Source organism: Oncorhynchus masou, chromosome 5 (genome assembly GCF_036934945.1).
Source record: "Oncorhynchus masou masou isolate Uvic2021 chromosome 5, UVic_Omas_1.1, whole genome shotgun sequence".
Classification (NCBI taxonomy): Eukaryota; Metazoa; Chordata; class Actinopteri; order Salmoniformes; family Salmonidae; genus Oncorhynchus; species Oncorhynchus masou.
The window spans coordinates 12,674,464-12,684,464 of record NC_088216.1 but is presented as its reverse complement, the minus strand read 5'-3'; the positions used below and the strand labels follow the sequence as shown (position 1 = coordinate 12,684,464).

Below are 10,001 nucleotides of genomic sequence, written 5' to 3'. Positions count from 1 at the left end.
CCCTGCCTCCAGCTGTTTGCTTAGAAATTCTAGGGACAATTAGGAGGCCTGCGTCTTGTGACCGTAGCGTACGTGTAGGTATGTATGGCAGGACTAAATTGGAGAGATAGGTAGGGGCAAGTCTGTGTAATGCTTTGTAGGTTAGCAGTAAAACCTTGAAATCATTCCTAGTTTTAATAGGATGCCAGTGTAGAGAAGCTAGCACTGGAGAAATATGTTCACATTTTTGGGTTCTAGTCAAAATTCTAGCAGCCGAGTTTAGCACTAACTGAAGTTTATTTAACACTGTTTAACACTGTTTATAACCGTTCATGAGCACCAGTAATGGACAGTTTGGACAAATGAAAACATGTGAAAAGACATATGAATGTAGCTAGATTAACTTTTGGCCATATAATGAAATCTAATTTATTTAATTAATGTATATTTGATTTTTACAGTTTAAAACAATGTCAGAAGGTGAATTCACCAATTTGTAAGTCGCTCTGGATAAGAGCGTCTGCTAAATGACTTAAATGTAAATGTAAAACAATTTAAAAGTACAAATAATCCCAGAGGATGACACATAAAATAATTACAAATACACTTATTTCCAATATATTTATATTCTTGTCCTCCTAGTAATGAATTGAATGTACTACTGTATGCAGAAGATTGAGTGGATTGTAAATCAGTGATAGCTAGCTACAGTATCTTCGATACACGACGACCAGTGACAACACAGGCGCTTGGACCATGCAGTCTCCAGACAGGCAAAGGAAGTTTCAATCACAGCTAGCTAGCTAGCAGGCTAACATTGGTATCTGTAGTTTTCTGAGCGAACAGTATGGATTCATATAAATAATCGTTTGATTGAGGTAAGAAGGAGTTTGATGAATAATGTATGACAACATATACATCTTGCTAGCTGTCCTCAAACGCTGTTAGGTTGTACATCGACAAGGAAGCAGACATTGTAAGAAAATAGCTAGTTAGCTATAGCTAGGTACTATAGACACACACTGTAGCTATGTATGACGAGTAGGTAGCAGCTTGTTGTCATTAACACTAACATTTGCCAGCACTAGAGTGGCCGATGTTTGAGTTGCACGTTAGTAACTGAGTTGCCTTGCACTGAATAAAGAGTTGTTTGACTTTTGAATATGAACTTTTTGGTGACTGGAAACAACGTAGGTTGGCTACCTAGCTAGTTAACGTTAGCTAGCTAGTTAGCATGTTAGTTAGCTGTAGCTAGCTACCAACTCGGCTAACCACTGCTAGTCATTTGTAAACAATTATCTATGGTTTGACTGTTGTCTGCAGTGAACTGTTCTTACGTATCATGTGTTTTATGGGGATATATTGCATGAAACTGACATATCATGCTAACACTAGCCAGCTATGTATTCCATTGGAAATGTAGTCGACAGCTAACTAACATTCGTCTACAGTACAGCAGTTGCCCAATCAATGCATATACAGTCAGGGCAGGCCCACTTTGTAGTGTCCTGTTGCGCAAAGAGAACAACCAGGATACAGTCAGATAAGGATATTAATCACGATTAACTAGCTAACGTTAGCTTGTGTTGCATACTATTCTAGTAGCCTTTTATAGTAAATCAAATTTATTTATAAAGCCCTTCGTACATCAGCTGATATATCAAAGTGCTGTACAGAAACCCAGCCTGAAACCCCAAACAGCAAGCAACGCAGGTGTAGAAGCAAGCATTATCACGTCACTTCTTGGGAATGACTGAGTGAACACATGTAGCTAAGAATGCTTTGTTGACAGTTTAGGATACTTGATTTAGGCCTAGTTAACTTTTGTTGATTGCCATAGCTGGGAATATGAATGTATTTTGTAAACATACATTTGATGACTAATCATATACAGTATATAAATGGGTAATAAGTGACAGTTTTCTAACCCTGTGTTAAAACTCGACCAGAACTGAGGGTTCTAAATGCCATACATTCTTGACAATAGAAGCACCTCCTACACTAACAGTGTAGAATGAGGGTCCAAGCCAGTGTGGAATGCCTGGTGGTGTGTGTATGTTAGAGGTCGACCGATTATGATTTTTCAACGCTGATACCGATTAATCAGACATTTTTTTACATTTGTAATAATGACAAATACAACAATATTGAATTAACACTTATTTTAACTTAATATAAAACATGAATAAAATCAATTTCGCCTCAAATAAATAATGAAACATGTTCAATTTGGTTTAAATAATGCAAAAACAAAGTGTTGGAGAAGAAAGTAATATGTGCCATGTAAAATGTGTGTCATGTAAAATATGTGCCATGTAAAAAAGCTAACGTTTAAGTTCCTTGCTCAGAACATGAGAACATATGAAAGTTGGTGGTTCCTTTTAACATGAGACTTCAATATTCTAAGGTAAGAGGTTTTAGGTTGAAGTTAATATAGTATTGATAGGACTATTTCTCTCTATACCATTTGTATTTCATATACCTTTGACTATTGGATGTTCTTATAGGCACTATAGTATTGCCAGTGTAACAGTATAGCTTCCGTCCCCCTCCTCACCCATACCTGGGCTCGAACCAGGAACACATCGACAACAGCCACCCTCGAACATCGTTACCCATCGATCCACAAAAGCCGCGTCCCTTGCAGCGCAATGGGAATACCTACTCCAAATCTAAAAGCGAGTGATATTTGAAACAGTATTAGCGCACACCCAGCTAACTAGCTAGCCATTTCACATTGGTTACACCAGCCATTAGGCTGATAGGCTTGAAGTCATAAACAGCGCTGTGCTTGCAAAGAGCTGCTGGCAAAACGCACGAAAGTGCTGTTTGAATGAATGATTACAGGCCTGCTGCTGCTCAGTCAGAATGATCTATCAAATCAGACTTAATTATAACATAATAACACACAGAAATACGAGCCTTTGGTCATTAATATGATCGAATCCGGAAACTATCATTTCGAAAACAAAACGTTTATTATTTCAGTGAAATATAGAACCGTTCGGTATTTTATCTAAAGGGTGACATCCCTAAGTCTAAATATTCTTGTTACATTGCACAACCTTCAATGTATGTCATAATTACGTAAAATTCTGGCAAATTAGTTCGCAATGAGCCAGGCAGCCCAAACTGTTGCATATACCCTGACTCTGCGTGCAATGAACGGAAGAGAAATGACACAATTTCACCTGGTTAATATTGCCTGCTAAACTGGATTAGTAGTTATAACTGGTGATTATGATTGATTGTTTTTTATAAGATAAGTTTAATGCTAGCTACTAATTTACCTTGGCTTCTACTGCATTCGCGTAACAGGCAGGCTACTTGTGGAGTGCGGTGGTTAGAGCATTGGACTAGTTAACTGTGCGGTTGAAAGATTGAAACCCTTAGCTGACAAGGTGAAAATCTGTCGTTCTACCCCTGAACAAGGCAGTTAACCGTGTTCCTAGGCGTTCATAACTGACTTGCCTAGTTAAAGAAAGGTATTACATTTTTTTAAATAATAATTGGAAATAGGCTCCCAAAAATACTGATTTCCGATTGTTATGAAAACTGGAAATCGGCCTAATTAATCAGCCATTCCGATTCATCGGTCGACCTCTAGTGTATGTAGTATTGTCTTTCCTTTTGAGTTTTTCCTGTGTGATACTAGCTACATGCCTATTTGCGTCTGCTGTGTTTACATTTCTATGCTTACTTATTTGTGTGTGTCTCCAGACCCAGCCATGTCTCAGCTGGAGAAGAAGGCGGGGCTTCTGGGAAGGACGTCCTCCTCTAAGAAACCCCTGAAGGAGAAAGTGGTGCTGATGTATGATGAGATCTTTGCGGTAAGATAGAGGGATGGAGGGAGAGAAGAGGGATGGAGGGAGAGAAGAGGGATGGAGGGAGAGAAGAGGGATGGAGGGAGAGAAGAGGGATGGAGGGAGAGAAGAGGGATGGAGGGAGAGAAGAGGGATGGAGGGAGAGAGAGAGGGAGGGAGAGAAGAGGGATGGAGGGAGGGAGAGAAGAGAGAGGGAGGGAGAGAAGAGAGAGGGAGGGAGAGAAGAGGGATGGAGGGAGAGAAGAGGGATGGAGGGAGAGAAGAGAAGAGGGATGGAGGGAGAGAAGAGGGATGGAGGGAGAGAGAGATGGAGGGAGAGAAGAGGAAATGATGGATAAAGATGAGACAGAGAGGGAGGTTTGTGCAGAGCTAAAGGGATATGGTCAAGTGAAAGAGTAAGAGCATAGGGGAAGAAAGAGAGTTAAAGGGAAAGAAAGAGTGAGGGTCGGAACAGACAGACAGGAACAGAAATTAGGTTGGTGGACTTGCTCTCATAGTTCCTTTCACCTCAAAAAGCACAAGAAAGAGAATTTCAATACCCACCATCTCAGATTGTCCTGAAATAATTTTCTGTACTTAGTAACGGATACGATTATTATTCCCGAAACATTATTTTGTTAATCTAATTTTATCTCTGAGAAATTAAGATAATTGATTGCACCCAAATTGGCCATTTTATTTGATAAGATTCAGATAATATTCAATAAATATAGTACCCAACATCTGATTTGGACCACACTTCTTCCTACCAATGAGTAAGACATAATGAATCCCCCCCAAAATTGTCAAATGCCACCCATGGACCCCCCATGCCAATCCCACCCCAACAACCAGTATACAGTATCAGTTGTTTATGTTTGACAAATAGTATGAAACTGTGGCTTGGAGTATTGCTTCTCCATATTATGTCATGTATTCCCTGTGACTTTGGTGATGTTCTTTTTTTAACCTGTTCAGAGATATTAGTAATTGAAGTCGCTTGCATTATTTACAATGAAGTAGTGTAACAGTACCATGTTTTTACCACAAGATGACGCTGCTGTTGCTATACCGCAGCACAAGTTTATCAATTTTGCTGGTCTCTTGTGTTTTGTTTTTTTCAACTTTGGGTAAAAAACCTTTATATTTGGCTCATTATGGAAATAAATTGTGTGGTCACCCTCACAATTCAAGCCAGTCCTCCATGAAAGCAATTCAGTTTGTCCCAAGTTTTTAACTGACTTGCCGAGTTAAATCAAATTAGCAGCCTATTGCTTCAACCCAACTCTCCTTGAATAGTCCAATAAGTGGCCACTCTCTGAGATTCTCATATGAAGACTTTTCCTACAAGCCCAAAACTTTGATGGAGAAATGAGCTACGGACTCAAATGTTGAGACAACCCTAAGAAAATAATTAATTGCATGTTTTTCAATAAAATGATATGGAAACATGTCTATATGTGTTGTGATGAGTGGCATTTACCATTAAACCCAATACCATTACACAACACTACAGTGTGTGTTTGGGACATTTACCATTAAACCCAATACCATTACACAACACTACAGTGTGTGTTTGGGACATTTACCATTAAACCCAATACCATTACACAACACTACAGTGTGTGTTTGGGACATTTACCATTAAACCCAATACCATTACACAACACTATACTGAGATGACATGGAGTGACTCTCTGTCTCCTCTCTCTTCAGAAAGAGGATCCAGCCAAGAACAACTCCCGTTTCTGGGATGAACTCTTCCTCATGAAGGTAAGAGAGAACAGCTGTTTACATGTGTTTACAAAAGGACATGTTTACATTACATTTGTTTACAAAATGACATGTTTACATTACATTTGTATACAAAATGACCTGTTTACATTACATTTGTTTACAAAATGACCTGTTTACATTACATTTGTTTACAAAATGACCTGTTTACATTACATTTGTTTACAAAATGACCGGTTGACATTACATTTGTTTACAAAATGACCTGTTTACATTACATTTGTTTACAAAATGACCTGTTTACATTACATTTGTTTACAAAATTACCTGTTTACATTACATTTGTTTACAAAATGACCTGTTTTACATTACATTTGTTTACAAAATGACCTGTTTACAATACATTTGTTTTTTAAAACTTTTAGGTGTCTTAACTATAACCTCAATGCACCCCCCTTCTCTCCTTCTCACTCTCCCGTTCCCCACCCCCTTCTCTCCTTCTCACTCTCCCGTTCCCCACCCCCTTCTCTCCTTCTCACTCTCCCGTTCCCCACCCCCTTCTCTCCTTCTCTCTCTCCCGTTCCCCACCCCCCTTCTCGCCTTCTCTCTCTCCCGTTCCCCACCCCCCTTCTCTCCTTCTCACTCTCCCGTTCCCCACCCCCTTCTCTCCTTCTCTCTCTCCCGTTCCCCACCCCCTTCTCTCCTTCTCACTCTCCCGTTCCCCACCCCCTTCTCTCCTTCTCTCTCTCCCGTTCCCCACCCCCTTCTCTCCTTCTCTCTCTCCCGTTCCCCACCCCCTTCTCTCCTTCTCACTCTCCCGTTCCCCACCCCCCTTCTCTCCTTCTCTCTCTCCCGTTCCCCACCCTCCTTCTTTCTGTGACCTCTCAACCCTCCCTCCTGCCCCTCCCCTTTCTCTCCCAACCATCTTCCCCTCACCTTTCTCACCCAACCCTCTCCCCCTCTCTCTCCCAACCATCTTCCCCCTCCCCTATATCTACCAAACTCCCTCTTCCCCCACTCTCTCCCTCTTCCTCCCCCCCTCTCGCTCAACCCTCCCTTTTCCACCCACCCTTACTCTACTCTCTCCCCCTCTGTACCCCCCCCAGGTGAATCTGGAGTACCTGGAGGCCAAGCTGGAGTCTCTGGATGGAGATGAGGTGATGAAGATTAAAGACAACATCAACAGTCTGTTCCACCACTGTGTTCAGGCCCTGGCAGAGGAGCACCAGATCAAAGTGGTCAACGCCCTGCAGGTAAGTGGGAGTGTGTGTGGGGGGAGGTGTGGGTGTGTGTGTGTGTGTGTGTTTGTGTGTGTGTGTGGGGGGGGGGGGGTGTTCCACTATTGTGTTCAGACCCTGGCAGAGGAGCACCAAAAGCGGGATTTTAGGGATCACAGCTTTCACCTAGATTCACCTGGTCAGTCTATGTCATGGAAAGAGCAGGTGTTCCTAATGTTTTGTACATTCAGTGTAAGTTGCATCAGGTGTGTGGACTGAGGTGGAACAAAACCTTGCACATCCTGTGGTTTCCCCAGGACCAGGGGTGAAGAACACTGCTCTACAGACCTGTTATGGTGTTGACGGGCTATAGACAGGATGTATTGATCTGTGATGGTACTGACTGGCTATAGACAGGATGTATTGATCTGTGATGGTACTGACGGGGCTATAGACAGGATGTATTGATCTGTGATGGTGCTGATGGGGCTATAGACAGGATGTATTGATCTGTGATGGTGCTGACGGGGCTATAGACAGGATGTATTGATCTGTTATGGTGTTGACGGGCTATAGACAGGATGTATTGATCTATTATGGTGCTGACGGGGCTATAGACAGGATGTATTGATCTGTTATGGTGCTGACGGGGCTATAGACAGGATGTATTGATCTGTTATGGTGTTGACGGGCTATAGACAGGATGTATTGATCTATTATGGTGCTGACGGGGCTATAGACAGGATGTATTGATCTGTTATGGTGTTGATGGGGCTATAGACAGGATGTATTGATCTGTTATGGTGTTGACAGGGCTATAGACAGGATGTATTGATCTGTTATGGTGTTGACAGGGCTATAGACAGGATGTATTGATCTGTTATGGTGCTGTGATGGTGTTGATGGGGCTATAGACAGGATGTATTGATCTGTTATGACAGGGCAGGATGTATTGATCTGTTATGGTGCTGACGGGCTATAGACAGGATGTATTGATCTGTTATGGTGCTGACGGGCTATAGACAGGATGTATTGATCTGTTATGGTGTTGACAGGGCTATAGACAGGATGTATTGATCTGTTATGGTGTTGACGGGCTATAGACAGGATGTATTGATCTGTTATGGTGTTGACAGGGCTATAGACAGGATGTATTGATCTGTTATGGTGTTGACAGGGCTATAGACAGGATGTATTGATCTGTTATGGTGTTGACGAGGCTATAGACTATATAGACAGGATGTATTGATCTGTGATGGTGTTGACGGGCTATAGACAGGATGTATTGATCTGTGATGGTGTTGACAGGGCTATAGACAGGATGTATTGATCTGTGATGGTGTTGACAGGGCTATAGACAGGATGTATTGATCTGTTATGGTGCTGATGGGGCTATAGACAGGATGTATTGATCTGTGATGGTGCTGACAGGGCTATAGACAGGATGTATTGATCTGATGGGGCTATAGACAGGATGTATTGATCTGTTATGGTGCTGACAGGCTATAGACAGGATGTATTGATCTGTTATGGTGCTGATGGGGCTATAGACAGGATGTATTGATCTGTTATGGTGTTGATGCTGGGCTATAGACAGGATGTATTGATCTGTTCTGCTATAGACAGGATGTATTGATCTGTTATGGTGCTGACGGGCTATAGACAGGATGTATTGATCTGTTATGGTGTTGACGGGCTATAGACAGGATGTATTGATCTGTTATGGTGCTGACAGAGCTATAGACAGGATGTATTGATCTGTTATGGTGCTGACGGGCTATAGACAGGATGTATTGATCTGTTATGGTGTTGATGGGGCTATAGACAGGATGTATTGATCTGTATTGATCTGTTATGGTGCTGATGGGCTATAGACAGGATGTATTGATCTGTTATGGTGTTATAGACAGGATGTATTGATCTGTTATGGTGCTGATGGGGCTATAGACAGGATGTATTGATCTGTTATGGTGTTGACTGAGGCTATAGACAGGATGTATTGATTATGGTGCTGATGGGGCTATAGACAGGATGTGTGACGGGCTATGATGTATTGATCTGTTATGGTGCTGAGGCTATAGACAGGATGTATTGATCTGTTATGGTGCTGTTATGGTGTTGGGGCTATAGACAGGATGTATTGATCTGTTATGGTGTTGACGGGCTATAGACAGGATGTATTGATCTGTTATGGTGTTGACGGGCTATAGACAGGATGTATTGATCTGTGATGGTGTTGTTATGGTGTTGGGGCTATAGACAGGATGTATTGATCTGTTATGGTGCTGATGGGGCTATAGACAGGATGTATTGATCTGTGATGGTGTTGACAGGGCTATAGACAGGATGTATTGATCTGTTATGGTGTTGACGGGGCTATAGACAGGATGTATTGATCTGTGATGGTGTTGACGGGGCTATAGACAGGATGTATTGATCTGTTATGGTGTTGACGGGGCTATAGACAGGATGTATTGATCTGTGATGGTGTTGACGGGGCTATAGACAGGATGTATTGATCTGTTATGGTGTTGATGGGATCTATGACAGGCTATGACAGGATGTATTGATCTGTTATGGTACTGACTGGCTATAGACAGGATGTATTGATCTGATTATGGTTATGTTGACGGGGCTATAGACAGGATGTATTGATCTGTTATGGTGTTGACGGGCTATAGACAGGATGTATTGATCTGTTATGGTGCTGACGGGCTATAGACAGGATGTATTGATCTGTTATGGTGCTGATCTGTTATGGTGCTGACGGGCTATAGACAGGATGTATTGATCTGTTATGTTATGGTGCTGACTGTTATGGTGTTGGGCTATAGACAGGATGTATTGATCTGTTATGGTGCTGACGAGGCTATAGACAGGATGTATTGATCTGTGATGGTGTTGACGGGCTATAGACAGGATGTATTGATCTGTGATGTGTGCTATGACAGGATGGCTATAGACAGGATGTATTGATCTGTTATGGTGTTGACGGGCTATAGACAGGATGTATTGATCTGTTATGGTGTTGATGGGGCTATAGACAGGATGTATTGATCTGTTATGGTGTTGACGAGGCTATAGACAGGATGTATTGATCTGTGATGGTGCTGACGGGGCTATAGACAGGATGTATTGATCTGTTATGGTGCTGATGGGGCTATAGACAGGATGTATTGATCTGTTATGGTGCTGACGGGCTATAGACAGGATGTATTGATCTGTTATGGTGTTGATGGGCTATAGACAGGATGTATTGATCTGTGAT

General features: G+C 41.9%; 1 pseudogene; it reads left to right on the top strand.

Moving 5' to 3' along the window:
- Window positions 1-738: 738 nt before the first annotated feature.
- Window positions 739-10,001, top strand: part of LOC135528199 (rano class II histocompatibility antigen, A beta chain-like) — a 19,455-nt pseudogene continuing 10,192 nt past the window's right edge.